The sequence below is a fragment of the Coenobita brevimanus genome, chromosome 21 (genome assembly GCF_032717465.1).
Source record: "Coenobita brevimanus isolate Jiangsu-jjx chromosome 21, ASM3271746v2, whole genome shotgun sequence".
Classification (NCBI taxonomy): Eukaryota; Metazoa; Arthropoda; class Malacostraca; order Decapoda; family Coenobitidae; genus Coenobita; species Coenobita brevimanus.
The window spans coordinates 4191277-4206958 of NC_136974.1; the positions used below are offsets into that span (position 1 = coordinate 4191277).

Consider the following 15682-nt stretch of genomic DNA (forward strand, 5'->3'; position numbering starts at 1 on the left):
GAGAACCACCTTCCGTGGGACTCCACTTAAAGATTTTCTGTTCAGAGTTCATTCCCGTGGCCTTTACCCATCCAGAGATAATCCTCAAGGTAGTGGGCCTGGGAACACTTAGTCGGATCCCTCACTGATGGCTCCTCCAGCATGGGTAACCCCGTCCTCCTGTTGATGCCAGGAAATTCTCCTTCCACTGTTAAGAACCACCAGATTTACAATGTACGCAAGCCCCCTACCACAACAAGGTATTTCCCGTGGGCACACACACACACACACACACACACACACACACACACACACACACACACACACACACACACCTGACATAACAACCCCTCTTTCTTCGTGGGTGGAAGTGTAAAAAGTTAAGTGAGAGAGAGAAACATTCAACCGATAAGAACCGTCTACACGTAATTTATTACGTGAAGGGAATGCAAGCACCAGTTTTAACGATTATTTCAGTAACATGTAGCGGAGCTGCCGTGTGTCTGGCTTCTTTGGGCGGTATTCACGTGCGGTTAGGAAGCTTACTAACACTTCTTCCTTCTCGGTTTATTCTAATTCTGCCCAGTTGCTATATTTTTGTGCTCTACTTATGCAATTCATGGCGACTTACAAGATATATAAGAAGCACAAAGGAGGATGTTAATGGGTATTTTGGAATACAAGTCGTCAAGGAGGATGTGCTAGGAAGCCACCTTAGTTGACGAGAATACACGCCTTTGTGTCATTGGTGATTGCACCCTCTTACCAGGGGCAGGACCTGAGCACATCTTATATATCTGTCTATCTATCTATCTATCTATCTATCTATATACAGTATATATATATATATATATATATATATATATATATATATATATATATATATATATATATATATATATATATATATATTCCTCAAATAGCCATCAGAACTGGGTGTTTCTTTCCCCTTCTCGATTTATTCATTTCCATCCGATGATGTATTCCGATTTTGATCAGGATATCAACAGATGATTTTATGCAGCTTCAGAAAGCACTCTAAAAGTGACATGGTTAATGAAGGCTATACCTATCCCTCCCTGTGTGAAATGCCTGTGCTTCATAAAATCGTCGGAAAGTAGCAAAAACAATACAGAAAATCATGATAATGAAGGTAAGTGGGTGAGCAGCAATAACTCAGAGGTCAAGTGGCGTGTGTGGAGATAAGTGATATAAAATGGTTGTGGAGCGGAGTGGTGCGATATGTATGGTGACCTTTGACTGCCAGGTAAAGAGGGATCCAGTTCACGATCGTCTGGTCCAATAGTCATAAATAATCTTGGCCAGTTTCCACCGTGTACAGGTCTCCATAGCAGCTCATTCTTACCAAGAGCCATTTTCCTTAGTACTGTGTTTCACCTTATGTTCACTTTGGCTTAGTTGTGAAGTGTTTGGCAGCTGTATGAATGAAGATAGACATGTAAACAAGAATTCTTTTACACAAATTCGAATCAAAAAGTTTTGAATTCGGTTCCAGCCTGATGTATCTATAAACTCTCCTAAATTATCGATGTGTATGAGATTGCTTGTATAAACGCTTGCCTAGACTCTGTACATGTCAAACTCTTCACAGCAAACCTAATGTAGATGATAGTGTGATATACTGCAACCAAACAAAGTATTTTTCGATAATTAACTGCCGTGGATGCTATGCGATAAACATATTGGTTCAGATCCTTTGTAACTAGTAGCCCAGGTGCCCAATTCCCAACACTCACCCTGCAACCCGTCCCACCGCTTTCCCTCTCCCCTCTGATGACGTCACATCTGGGGTGGGAAGGCAGTACAGTATATAAGGGCGGGACGGACTGCACTGGGCATCATTCCACCCTCATTCCACCCATCAACATGCTCTGCAAAGTATGGTGACACGGACTTGCTTCACCTTACAGTTTTTCAGCGGAATTCTCTCCTCACTGTACAAATTAACAGTTCTGCGTCACTAAAAACACTCATATTGCTTCATAATAAAGGTTTAGCTTGGGAGTTGGTCAGTTGTGAAGCGCATAAAACACTTTTATGTTATCAAATTTTTCCACTGTTCTTCTTTTAACTTTATTAAGATCACTTCTAGAAGTGAATATCAAAAAAAAATTAAATAAATAAATAAATTATAAGTTCAGACCTTCACATAAAACTTGGCTTTCTGAAAATGTAAGTCATGTACTGTAGTTGTTTTGCGAGACGACATTGGCTGGTTCGGTCCCTTTTTGATAAGGTGTGTGTGTGTGTGTGTGTGTGTGTTTGTGTGTGTCCCTATATCTCTACTTCCCTGTTCACCTAGCAGTAAATTTAGAACCTGTATATAATTTCGCTTCTTGTGTGTCATGGACTAGAGGAAAACTGTGACTTAGTAGATATTAATTGTTTGTCTAACCCACCCTCGTGTAGTAGGTTAGCACAAAATCCCAAGCCTTCTCACCACTACATCTACTGCAGGTTGTTCTCTTGGCTCTGGTGGCCGTGGCTGTTACTGAAAACAGCCCTCCTCCCCAGCAATCCTACAGTCCTCCCGAGCCCACCTACGGCGCCCCCCAGCCCACCTACGGCCAGCCAGAACCTGAGGTAAAAGGCGATTGAATATTATTGTCAGCAGAACAGTAGTAGCCTAAAGTAATAAACATTAATTCAACTGAGAATGTTGCACCTTTCATTCAACCGTGTAGATTCAGAACCATTCAGTTAGCAGCTATGAATCTAAAGGTTTATGGATGTCAAAAATATTTAGGACGAGGAGAATGATTGGCAAGCAGTAGCAGTTACTTCCTGCTGTAGGTGCCTGTTAATGTCATAATACAGACTCTTCTTAGGCGTTCACCAATGGGAGGTTTTTCATATCCATCAATAATACGGTTTGTCCTTTCACGTCAGCGATGTGTTACAAATTATAATGCTTTCTCTTTACCTTGGGTACTATAAATTACAGAAACTGGCATACCAACTGTAAAACAGGTATCAGTTAAACATTAAGTGCCATTATTTATGCGGCTTACTGAAGGAACTGAGGAAGTAACATCAAAAAAAGGCATAAAAAGGCGATATATAAAATAGCTTTGAATATATTTCCATCGAGCTGTTTTCCGTCGCTCACTAACCTCTCCTTCCTACACGCCACCAGAGTCCACCCAAGTATGACTTCGAGTGGTCAGTGAAGGACGATTACTCCGGCAACGACTTCGGCCACAACGAGCGTCGCGATGGCTACAACACTGAGGGTCAGTATTACGTCCTGCTGCCCGACGGTCGCACCCAGAGGGTGACCTACACCGTGAATGGCGACTCCGGTTTTGTGGCGCAGGTTGAGTACGAGGGCGAGGCTCAGTACCCCCAGGAGTCCTATGGACAACCCGCTCCGTCCTACCAACCAGCACCCGCCCCGACCTACCAACCAGCACCCTCCCCGACCTTCCAACCAGCACCTGCTCCGTCCTACCAACCAGCACCCGCCCCGTCCTACCAACCAGCACCCGCCCCGTCCTACCAACCAGCACCCGCCCCGTCCTACCAACCAGCACCCGCTCCGACCTACCAGTAGTCTCAGCCTTGACAACAATCTTAAACTTAGCGATCATCACGATAGCTAATGGATTTCTGTTCCAGAAGTATTAGATACATATAATTTATTTTACTAATAAAACCTTATTAATGAAGTTTGGTTTACACGAATGTTACTCCACCTCTTCCAAGTCGGTGCAACAATCACCTATTCAGATATATATATATATATATATATATATATATATATTTATATATATATATATATATATATATATATATATATATATATATTTTACATTTCGGAGTCGTTGCATCCATCTTTGACATGCAGGCTCCTATGACTCAACTCAGCCAAATAATACCGTCTGGCGTCAACTAGAATAAAATGGGAGAGAAGAGGAAACCACGAGGTTATTGCACACCAGACAGCAACCATCACCCACATCTAAGTAAATTTAGCAAGCCAGCAACGACAGGTTATCAAGTCATTCTTTAAAGGTACAGGTAAAAAATCATATCATAATACAACTTAAACGAAAAACCTGAGGTCGTGCAAAACCTCACAAAACCATCAAATCCTTGCTCACCGATTAGTACATAAAAAATCAATAATTAATGAGTATTCTCAACAAACAGGGCAAAGACTAGCAAACAGCCCAGGCACTCTGAGGTGAAAGAAACTGTAGTAGAGGATGAGAGTGAGGGTGAGTCCATCGTCAGGTGACTGAAATGAGTAGCCAGTGAGGATGAGAGGGAGGGATAGGGTGAAGAATTATATGAGAGAGGGGGATGTCAGTTGGAGAGAGAGCAGTCTAACGGCAGAAAACAGTTACATGGAGGCGGTTCTTTAGTGTCCACCTCTTATTCAACACATTGGGTGACTTACTGTTAGATGACGAATTTGTCATCTGGGGGATACCGATTACTGCTTTCGTCTGTACAGGCAAGAGGTCGTCTTGTCCGACTACTGTACAAATGGATTCAGTTACGATACACGGACTTGGCTGATTTAACACATTCATTTCCAGAAGTATCCACGATACCTATACAATGTATTTATGAAAAATATATGAAACCGCACCAGCAAAAGAACGTTCCTTTCAACTGACTAAAGTCGTCTGACAATAACATCATCAAGCGTATAGATATTATCGCACTGAAAAAGTGGACACTCAGATTAAGGTCAAATTCATGAAAAATTATTTCATAAATACGAAGATATTTCATTTCAGGCATGAGATTCCTGCTGTCATGTAACTGCCAGTATCTAACACTGATTCTGCTCCATTTTTTGACACGAATATGTTAACAGTCAAATATATAAAATAATGTAGCTGTGTCTATGTACTGCATAAAATAATGTTAAATAATCTCATCGAAATATTCTATTGTCACAAATCCACAGAAAACTCCTTTAACTATTTGTCTATCTATTACCTGTCGCCTCAGTCCCGTAAGGGGTGGGACAAAGTGCCTTCATGTTGCCCTGTCCCCTGCCATTTCACTGTCCTCACCGCAACTCACGACCCCCTCTCTTATATACCTCTCCACTCCATCCCCCCACCTCATCCTCGGCCTCTCCCTCCTTCTCCCTACCTCCACCTCACTCACATACACTCTCCTCGTTAGTCTCTCACTCTCCAACCTCTCCACATGGCCAAACCACCTCAGTGTATTTCTCATAACGCTTTCAATCACATCCAAATCCACACCACAACCCTCCTTCATTTTCTTATTTGCCAATCTGTCTCCATATAAACTCCATATGCTCCTCTCAAATACTGTAAGTCATTTCCACTGCTCTCACTCTTGACTTGTGTCCTTCCAACAAGGTCCAAGCTTCACTTCCATACGTTTGAGTTGATATCACAATCCTGTCATGCAGCGACTTTTTTACTTCCATGCTCACTTCCCTATTTCTTATCACTGATTTCAAAGAACCAGCATCCTTTCTTCCTTGTTGTACCCTTTCAAGCACTTCATCCTCCAGACTTCCATCCTTACTCATCACATTATCCAAGTACGTAAATGCACTCACATTTTCTATTTCCTCATCCACCAGCCTCACTATACTTTTAGTCACTTCATTTCTCTCGAGAACCAAAACTTTCCACTTCCCCACATTCACCTTTAAATTCCATTTCTTACAAACTCTCCCAAACTCATTCAGCAAGCATTTCAATTCTCCTTCGTCTTCGCTTAACGATACAGTATCATCTGCAAACACCAATACAGAAAGTTTCTAAACGTTGTCCTTTCTATCAATTGAAATTTATATGTAGTGGATGTTTCCAGTGACTCAAGGAAACATAGTGTGGTGCTGGAGCCTTAGCACACACCTTTTCCCACACTTTCTTTTTTTATTAACCTGCCTGCAAACCGACAGCAGTTATAGTATACGAGTATTAATATCAGTGTGTGTGTGTGTGTGTGTGTGTGTGTGTGTGTGTTTTAATACTTGGAGGCATGAGACTGAGGGACTGTAAGTAATACAAGGAAAACGTCAGACACAGGAAACAAAGAAAAGTAAGTGCAAGATAATCGTAGGGTCCGACGATATGTTCTTTGTTGCTTTCCATTCTCCTCATGCAGCCATTCACCCAGCTTTCTTCTTCCAGCCACCACACCCACCACAAAAGATCACTAACTACTCGTATCCTTTGTTTTCGGAATCATACGCCAAGCCGGGCATTTTACTCTATTCCATACCCCATAATCATTTATTTTTTCTCATGTGTCAGTAGACACTCTGAATAGAGATATCCCCAACGTATCCAGAAGCCATAACAAATAAAATCCTTCGTAACTTCTAAACACAGTGATAGTAGTAGTCGTAGTAGTAGTAGTAGCAGAAGTAGTAGTAGTAGTAATAGTAGAAGTACTACTAATAGTGATAGTAGTAACATAAACTCCGTCTGTTTGATCAACCAAATCGATCAACAGCAGACACGCAGTCACCTCTTCAGGGCCATCTCGTCCAGTACACCAATGTTCCTCTCGTCAAGCAGCGCCTTGCCACAGCAAGGAGCAGCGAAGCGACTGAAGGTTTGGTTACTGGATGGACGCCGCATTTGTGTCTCTTCTCTCTCAACAGAGGTGCCATAGTAGGATCCACACCACCCAGTTACTTGTTTATATTGTTATCACCCAGCGTTATAGAAATTTTCCTGGGTTACAGGAAACCAGTAAGTTTTTCGCTTGTATAGAGTCACCATAGGAATAAGAAGGCAGCACTGCATTCAATGAGTGGATGATGGTTGTCATCACTTACCATACAGAGGTACTAAATCTCTGTTACCATCTATCTTTAATCCTTATGATTCCTTTTTACTTAAAACATCAAAAGTAGCTAGAACATAACGCTAACACGCTAATACACTATCGGTAATACTCCTTATTCTCCACAGTCTTCATTTATTTTCTTTCCTAGACCCCTTTAACTACAAAATGACAAAACCAGTCACTTGTATTTCTACACAGTGGCATTTCATTCTACACTGCGTCTGCTGCATTGTAGATAATGCCCAACGAGTCAACGGTAAAAGGTTTAGGAATAAGTCAACATTTACAGTTTTCATCCGATTCAGACCATACTTGGTGGAAAGGGAGAGGGGGGAGGTCAGCTGATAAGATTAAGCTCTCTGTTATTAAAGCCAAAAAGTTTAACTCATATCAGACGAAACTTTTATGGTACGATTTAGGGTCATCCAAAGATTACATTATTCAATTATTACAAAAACAAATCAAAGATTATGATCACATGTTAAAGTCAACTTGAACACTTGATCCAACTTCGACCAAACTTAGTGGGCGAGTTAATGGTCACGCAAAGATGAAGTATTTTAACATCGAGACCAATCACTCAAAGATCAGGGTCATACAGCATAGACAAAGGTCATTCATCAAGCCTAAGCCCCGGGTCATGCGCTGTCTCAATGCTCCTTCTTATTATCACCAGATTTTATTCAATTCAAGGGAGACTTTTCGAATGTGAGCGAGTGGTAGTGGTTATGCAACGGAAAGATTATGAATGTAGGATGCTTTAAGATTACAAACACGGCCTGGACCGTGAGTGAATGCACAAGGTGCATGAACATTTTATAATACAGTCAAGCAAACCAGTTAACTCCTGTCACTTCGTAGTCCAGCTGGTTTCAGAATTTAAAAATTACCATCAACTATAAGAATTCCCCTAGATTCCTCCCGAACACTTTTTCCAATCCGTGATCTAGATAAGTTTAATCCATATTCAGGTTAAACTCCCTCTTTACTCATGCCACCTTGACCTTGGGCTTGGTAGTGCCATGAGGAGCGACGCCACACCCACGGTGGGGAAGACAGTATATAAGGGCGAGGCAGGCTGTACTGGGCATCATTTCTTATCCCTCCCTTCACAGATCAACAACATGCTCTGCAAAGTACGGTGACACAGAATTAGGCCACTTTGCAATTCACAGCAGAATTCTCTCCTCACTATATAACTATCATCACCTGCGCCATTGAAAACAGATTCATACTGACAGATTAACAGTTACTGTGGAATTGGTCAGTTTTAAAGCGGCTAAAACAAAGCGGCTAAATTATTTTTTATAATAACTTTCAAATTTATGCTTCGTTTATTTGTAACGTCCAAGTTTTTCAGATTAATATCAGTTCCTGGGCTAAGAAAAAACACCCAAGATTTAAAGAGAATCTTCAATCCACATCTTAATTTAAAAACAAGTTTCCTGAGGATGTGCGTGATGTACTTGGTTTACGAGATGACTTTGGCTTCGTTGACCTCACTATAATCGTGTGTGTGTGTGTGTGTGTGTGTGTGTGTGTGTGTGTGTGTGTGTGTGTGTGTGTGTGTTCCTATATTTCTACGTCCTTCTTCACCTAACATTATATTTAGGACCTCGTTCAAATTTCGTGAATATCGTGTCGTGGGCTATGGGAAACTGTGACTTAGTAAAAATTATTTGTTTGTCTAACTGAATCTCCTCTAGCAAACAGGCGCTAAATTCTCAAGCCTCTTTGTCATTACGTCTACTGCAGGTTGTTCTCTTGGCTCTGGTGGCCGTGGCCGCTGCTGAAAAGAACACTCCTCCTCCACAATCTTACAGTCCTCCCGAGCCCACCTACGGCGCACCCCAGCCCACCTACGGCCAGCCAGAACCCGAGGTAAGAGGCAATGGAATATTATCGTCAGAAAAACAGCGATAGCATGAAGTAGAAAATAATCCTATAGAGAATGTTGCACCTTTCATTCATTTGTGTACATTCAGGTAAACACAATAAACAGCTCTGTGTCTAGAGGTTTATGGACGCCCAGAATATTCAGGACGAGTAGAATAATTGGCCAGCAATAGCAGTTAGTTCTTACTATACGTACCTGTAGATGTCATATTACAGAAACTCTTCTTACTCGCTCATCTGTTGGAGGTCTTTCTTAACCAACAGTAAAACGGTTGGCCACTTTTTGTCAGCTATGCATTACAAAATATACAACGTTTTCTATACCCTGGGTGCTGTAAATTATCGGGATGGCTAATTCTTTATCAACTTAATATACACCAGTGAAATTTTTGTGATAGTATTAATGCGTCGTACTGAGGAATTAAAGCAAAAAAGCATAATATGGCAACATATAACAATGATTTGTCATATTTTTCTCTCGAGCTGTTTTCCGTTGCTGACAAGATACTTCTTCCCACACCTCACCAGAGTCCACCCAAGTACGACTTCCAGTGGTCAGTGAAGGATGATTACTCCAGCAACGACTTCGGCCACAACGAGAAACGCGATGGTTATAACACTGATGGTCAGTATTACGTTCTGCTGCCCGACGGTCGCACTCAGAGGGTGACCTACAACTTGAATGGCGACTCCGGTTTTGTGGCGCAGGTTGAGTACGAGGGCGAGGCTCAGCCCCCCCAGGAGTCCTATGGACCACCCGCCCAGTCCTACCAGCCACCATCTCCCCCGTCCTACCAGCCACCATCTCCCCCGACCTACCAGCCACCATCTCCCCCGTCCTACCAGCCACCATCTCCCCCGACCTACCAGCCACCATCTCCCCCGTCCTACTAGCCACCACCAGCCCCGACCTACCAGCAGCCAGCACTTGTCCGCGCTTAAGCTTAGCGATCATGACGACTAGGCTACTGGATTCCCGTTAAAGAAGTGTTATGCATATATAATTTATTTTACTAATAAACGCTCATTAATGAAGTTTGGTTTACTCAAATGATACTCCACTTTGTCCTTGTAGGTACAACATTAACCTATTCAGATATAACTTTTTTTTTTTTACATTTATGTGTCGTTACATCCATCTCTGACATTAAGGCTTCTATGGCTCAACTAAATAATACCGTCTGGCGTCAGCTGGAACAAAATGGAAGAGAAGAAAAAAAACGAGAAGATTGCTGCATGTCAAGCAGCGGCCATCACCCATATCTGAATAAATCTGACACACCAGCAATGACAAACTCTCAGTTCATTCAGTCAAGGCTAGGAAAAAAGCAAAATCATAATACCATTACAACAAAAACCATTAGGTCGCATAAAACCAGACATAAACCATCAAATCCATGTTCTCTTATTATTGCATACAAAAAGCAATAATAATTAGTATCCTCCTCAACAGACAGGGAACAGACCAGCAAAGAGCCCAGGCACTCTGAGGCGAAAGAAACTGCAGTAGATGGTAAGAGTGAGAGTGACTCCATAGTGAAATGACGCATAGAGCAGTATGAGGTGAAGGACATAAGTACCCAGTGATAATGAGATGGAGGGATGGGGTGGAGAATTACATGTGAGAAGGTGTGTAAGTTGGAGAGACAGCAGTTTGATGGCAGAGGACAGCGACATGGAGGCGCGTCATTAGTGTCCACCTCTTACTGGATAACACTGGGTGACTGATAGATCAAGAGTGTCATTCGGGGGATGGGGGATACCGATTACTGCTTACGTCTGTACAGGCAAGGGATCGTCTTGTTCCACTACTGTACAAATCGATTCACTTACGATACACGGACTTGGCTGATCTAACAACTTCATTTCCAGAAGTATCCCCAATATCTCCACAACATCTTAATGAAAAATATCTGAAACAGCACAAGCAAAGGAACTTTCCTTTCAACTGACAAAAGTCGTCTGACAATAACATCATCAAGCGTATAGATATTATCGGACTGAAACAGTAGACACTCATATGAAGGTCGAGCTCATATAAAATTATTTCATAAATATGAAGACATTTTAGTACTAATAAGTGGTCCTGTACTGTTATTATGACTTTCTACATCAGAAATCGCATGAGATTCCTGCTGCCATGTAACTGCCAGTATCTAACACTAATTCTGCTCTTTTATTTGAGACGAATATGTTAATAGTCAAATATATTGCGAAAATATAATATTATAAAGCTGTGTCAATGACATGCATAAGATAATGTAAAATAATTATATCGAAATATTCTATCGTCACAAATCCAGAAAACACTTTTATCCCTCTATTTATCTATTGCCAGTCGTTTCAATCCCTTTAGGGGTGGCCAGAAACCAATCGCCTCCACGTCGCCCTTTCCCCCGTCATTTCACTACTCTCCCCGCAGCTCACACCCCCCTCTCTCATATACCTCTCCACTCCATCCCCCAACCTCATCCTTGGCCTCCCCTTCCTTCTCCCTCCATCCACCTCACTCACATACACTCTCCTCGTTAGTCTCTCGCTGTCCATCCTCTCCACACGGCCAAACCTCCTCAGTGTATTTCTCATAACGCTTTCAATCACATCCAAATCCACACCACAACCCTCCTTCATTTCCTTATTTGCTAATCTGTCTCCATATAACCCCATATGCACCTCTCAAATACTGTAAGTCATTACCACTGCTCTCACGCTTGACTTGTGTCCTTCCAACAACGTCCAAGCTTCACTTCCATACGTTTGAGTTGATATCACAATGCTGTCATGCAGCGACTTCTCTTTTTCCATGCTCACTTCCCCATTTCTGATTACTGATTTCAAAGAACCAGCATCCTTTCTTCCTTGTTGTACCCTTTCAAGCACTTCACCCTCCTGAATTCCATCCTTACTCATCACATTACCCAAGAACGTAAATGCACTCACATTTTCTATTTCGTCATCCATCAGCCTCACTATACTTTTAGTCACTTCATTTCTCTCGAGGACCAAAACTTTACACTTCCCTACATTCACCTTTAGATTCCATTTCTTACAAACTCTCCCAAACTCATTAAGCAAGCATTAAAATTCCTCTTCGTCTTCGCTTAACAATACAGTATCATCTGTAAACACCAATACAGAAAGTTTCTAAACGTTGTCCTTTCTATCAATTGAAATTTATATGTAGTGGATGTTTCCAGTGACTCAAGGAAACATAGTGTGGTGCTGGAGCCTTAGCACACACCTTTTCCCACACTTTCTTTTTTTATTAACCTGCCTGCAAACCGACAGCAGTTATAGTATACGAGTATTAATATCAGTGTGTGTGTGTGTGTGTGTGTGTGTGTGTGTGTGTGTGTTTTAATACTTGGAGGCATGAGACTGAGGGACTGTAAGTAATACAAGGAAAACGTCAGACACAGGAAACAAAGAAAAGTAAGTGCAAGATAATCGTAGGGTCCGACGATATGTTCTTTGTTGCTTTCCATTCTCCTCATGCAGCCATTCACCCAGCTTTCTTCTTCCAGCCACCACACCCACCACAAAAGATCACTAACTACTCGTATCCTTTGTTTTCGGAATCATACGCCAAGCCGGGCATTTTACTCTATTCCATACCCCATAATCATTTATTTTTTCTCATGTGTCAGTAGACACGCTGAATAGAGATATCCCCAACGTATCCAGAAGCCATAACAAATAAAATCCTTCGTAACTTCTAAACACAGTGATAGTAGTAGTCGTAGTAGTAGTAGTAGCAGAAGTAGTAGTAGTAGTAATAGTAGAAGTACTACTAATAGTGATAGTAGTAGCATGAACTCCGTCCGTTTGATCAACCAAATCGATCAATAGCAGACAAGCAGTCACCCCATAAGGGCCATCTCGTCCAGTCAACCAATGTTTCCTCTCGTCAGGCAGCGCCCTGCCACAGCAAGGAGCAGCGAAGCGACTGAAGGTTTGGTTACTGGATGGACGCCGCATTTGTGTCTCTTCTCTCTCAAAGGAGGCGCCATTGTAAGCTTCACATCACCCAGTTATTTGGTTATATTGTTATCACCCAGCGTTATAGAAATTTTCCTGGATTACAGGAAACCAGTAGGTTTTTCACTTGTATAGAGTCACCATAGGAATAAGAAGGCAGCACTACATTAAATGAGTGGATGATGGTTGTCATCACTTACCATACAGAGGTACTAAAACTCTCTTACCATCTATCTTTAATCCTTATGATTCTTTTATTATTAAAACATCAAAAGTAGCTAAAACATAACACTAACACGCTAATACACTATCGGTAATACTCCTTATTCTCCACAGTCTTCATTTATTTTCTTTCCTAGACCCCTTTAACTACAAAATGACAAAACCAGTCACTTGTATTTCTACACAGTGGCATTTCATTCTACACTGCGTCTGCTGCATTGTAGATAATGCCCAAAAAGTCAACGGTAAAAGGTTTAGGAATAAGTCAACCTTTACAGTTTTCATCCGATTCAGACCATACTTGGTGGAAAGGGAGAGAGGGGGGGGATACAGCTGATAAGATTAAGCTCTCTCTCATTAAAGCCAAAAAGTTTAATTCAAATCACACGAAACTTTTATGGTACGGTTTAGGGTCATCCAAAGATTAAACTATTCAATTTTTACAACAACAAATCAAAGGTTATGATCACATGTCAAAGTCAACTTGAACACTTGATCCAGTTTCGACCAAACATGGTGGGCGAGTTAATGGTCACGCAAAGATGAAGTATTTTAACGTCCAGACCAATCACTCAAAGATCAGGGTCATAGAGCATAGTCAAAGGTCATTCACCAAGCCTAAGCCCCGGGTCATGCGCTGTCTCAATGCTCCTTCTTATTATCACCAGATTTTATTCAATTCAAGAGAGACTTTTCGAATGTGAGCGAGTGGTAGTGGTTATGCAACGGAAAGATTATGAATGTAGGATTCTTTAAGATTACAAACACGGCCTGCACGGTGAGTGAATGCATAAGGTGCATGAACATTTTATAATACAGTGAAGCAAACCAGTTAACTCCTGTCACTTTAGTCCAGCTGGTTTCAGAATTTAAAAATTACCATCAACTATAAGAATTCTCCTAGATTCCTCCCGAACACTTTTCCAATCCGTGATCTAGATAAGTTTAATCCATATCCAGGTTAAACTCCCTCTTTACTCTTGCCACCTTGACCTTGGGCTTGGTAGTCCCATGTGGAGCGACGCCACACCCAGGGTGGGGAAGGCAGTATATAAGGGCGAGGCAGGCTGTACTGGGGATCATTTCTTATCCCTCCCATCACAGATCAACAACATGCTCTGCAAAGTACGGTGACACAGAATTAAGCCACTTTGCAATTCACAGCAGAATTCTCTCCTCATTATATAACTATCATCACCTTCTGCGCCACTGAAAACAGATTCACATTGACTGGGATTAAGGATTGCTATGGAGTCGGTCAGTTTTAAAGCGGCTAAAACAAAGCGGCTAAAATATTTTTTATATTAATTTTCAAATTTATTCTTCATTTATTTGAAACGTCAAAGGTTTTCAGATTAAGATCAGTTCTTGGGCTAAAACACACCAAAGATTTAACGAAAATCTTCAATCCACATCTTCATTTAAAAACAAGTTTCCTGAGGATGTGCATGATCTACTTCGTTTACGAGATGACTTTGGCTACGTCGGTCTCACTATAATGGTGTGTGTGTGTGTGTGTGTGTGTGTGTGTGTGTGTGTGTGTGTGTTCCTATGTTTCTACGTTCTTCTTCACCTAACATTATATTTAGGACCTCGTTCAAATTTCGCGTATGTCGTCTCGTGGGCTATGGGAAACTGTGACTTAGTAAAAATTATTTGTTTGTCTAACCGAAACTCCTCTAGCAAACAGGCGCTAAATTCTCAAGCCTCTTTGTCACTACGTCTACTGCAGGTTGTTCTCTTGGCTCTGGTGGTCGTGGCCGCTGCTGAACAGAACACTCCTCCACAATCTTACAGTTCTCCCCAGCCCACCTACGGCGCACCCCAGCCCACCTACGGCCAGCCAGAACCCGAGGTAAGAGGCAATGGAATATTATCGTCAGAAAAACAGCGATAGCATGAAGTAGAAAATAATCCCATAGAGAATCTTGCCCCTTTCATTCATTTGTGTCCATTCAGGTAAACACAATAAACAGCTCTGTGTCTAGAGGTTTATGGACGCCCAGAATATTCAGGACGAGTAAAATGATTGGCCAGCAATACCAGTTAGTTCTTACTATACGTACCTATAGATGTCATATTACAGAAACTCTTCTTAGTCGCTCATCTGTTGGAGGTCTTTCTTAACCAACGGTAAAACGGTTTGCCAGTTATTGTCAGCTATGCATTAAAAAATATACAACGTTTTCTATGCCCTGGGTGCTGTAAATTATCGGGATGGCTTATTTTTTATCAACTTAATATACACCAGTGAAATTTTTGTGATAGTATTAATGCGTCGTACTGAGGAATTAAAGCAAAAAAGCATAATATGGCAACATATAACTATGATTTGTCATATTTTTCTCTCGAGCTGTTTTCCGTTGCTGACAAGATACTTCTTCCCACACCTCACCAGAGTCCACCCAAGTACGACTTCCAGTGGTCAGTGAAGGACGATTACTCCGGCAACGACTTCGGCCACAACGAGAAACGCGATGGTTACAACACTGACGGTCAGTATTACGTTCTGCTGCCCGACGGTCGCACCCAGAGGGTGACCTACAACGTGAATGGCGACTCCGGTTTTGTGGCGCAGGTTGAGTACGAGGGCGAGGCTCAATCCCCCCAGGAGACTTACGGACCACCCGCCCAGTCCTACCAGCCACCATCTCCCCCGACCTACCAGCCACCATCTCCCCCGTCCTACCAGCCACCATCTCCCCCGACCTACCAGCCACCACCTCCCCCGTCCTACTAGCCACCACCAGCCCCGACCTACCAGCAGCCGGCAATCGCCCGCGCTTAA

The 15682-nt window shown here is 42.1% G+C and overlaps 1 pseudogene; it reads left to right on the top strand.

Annotated features, from left to right (window-relative positions):
* Positions 1-13630: 13630 nt before the first annotated feature.
* LOC145392074 (uncharacterized) lies at positions 13631-15682 on the top strand (annotated as a pseudogene).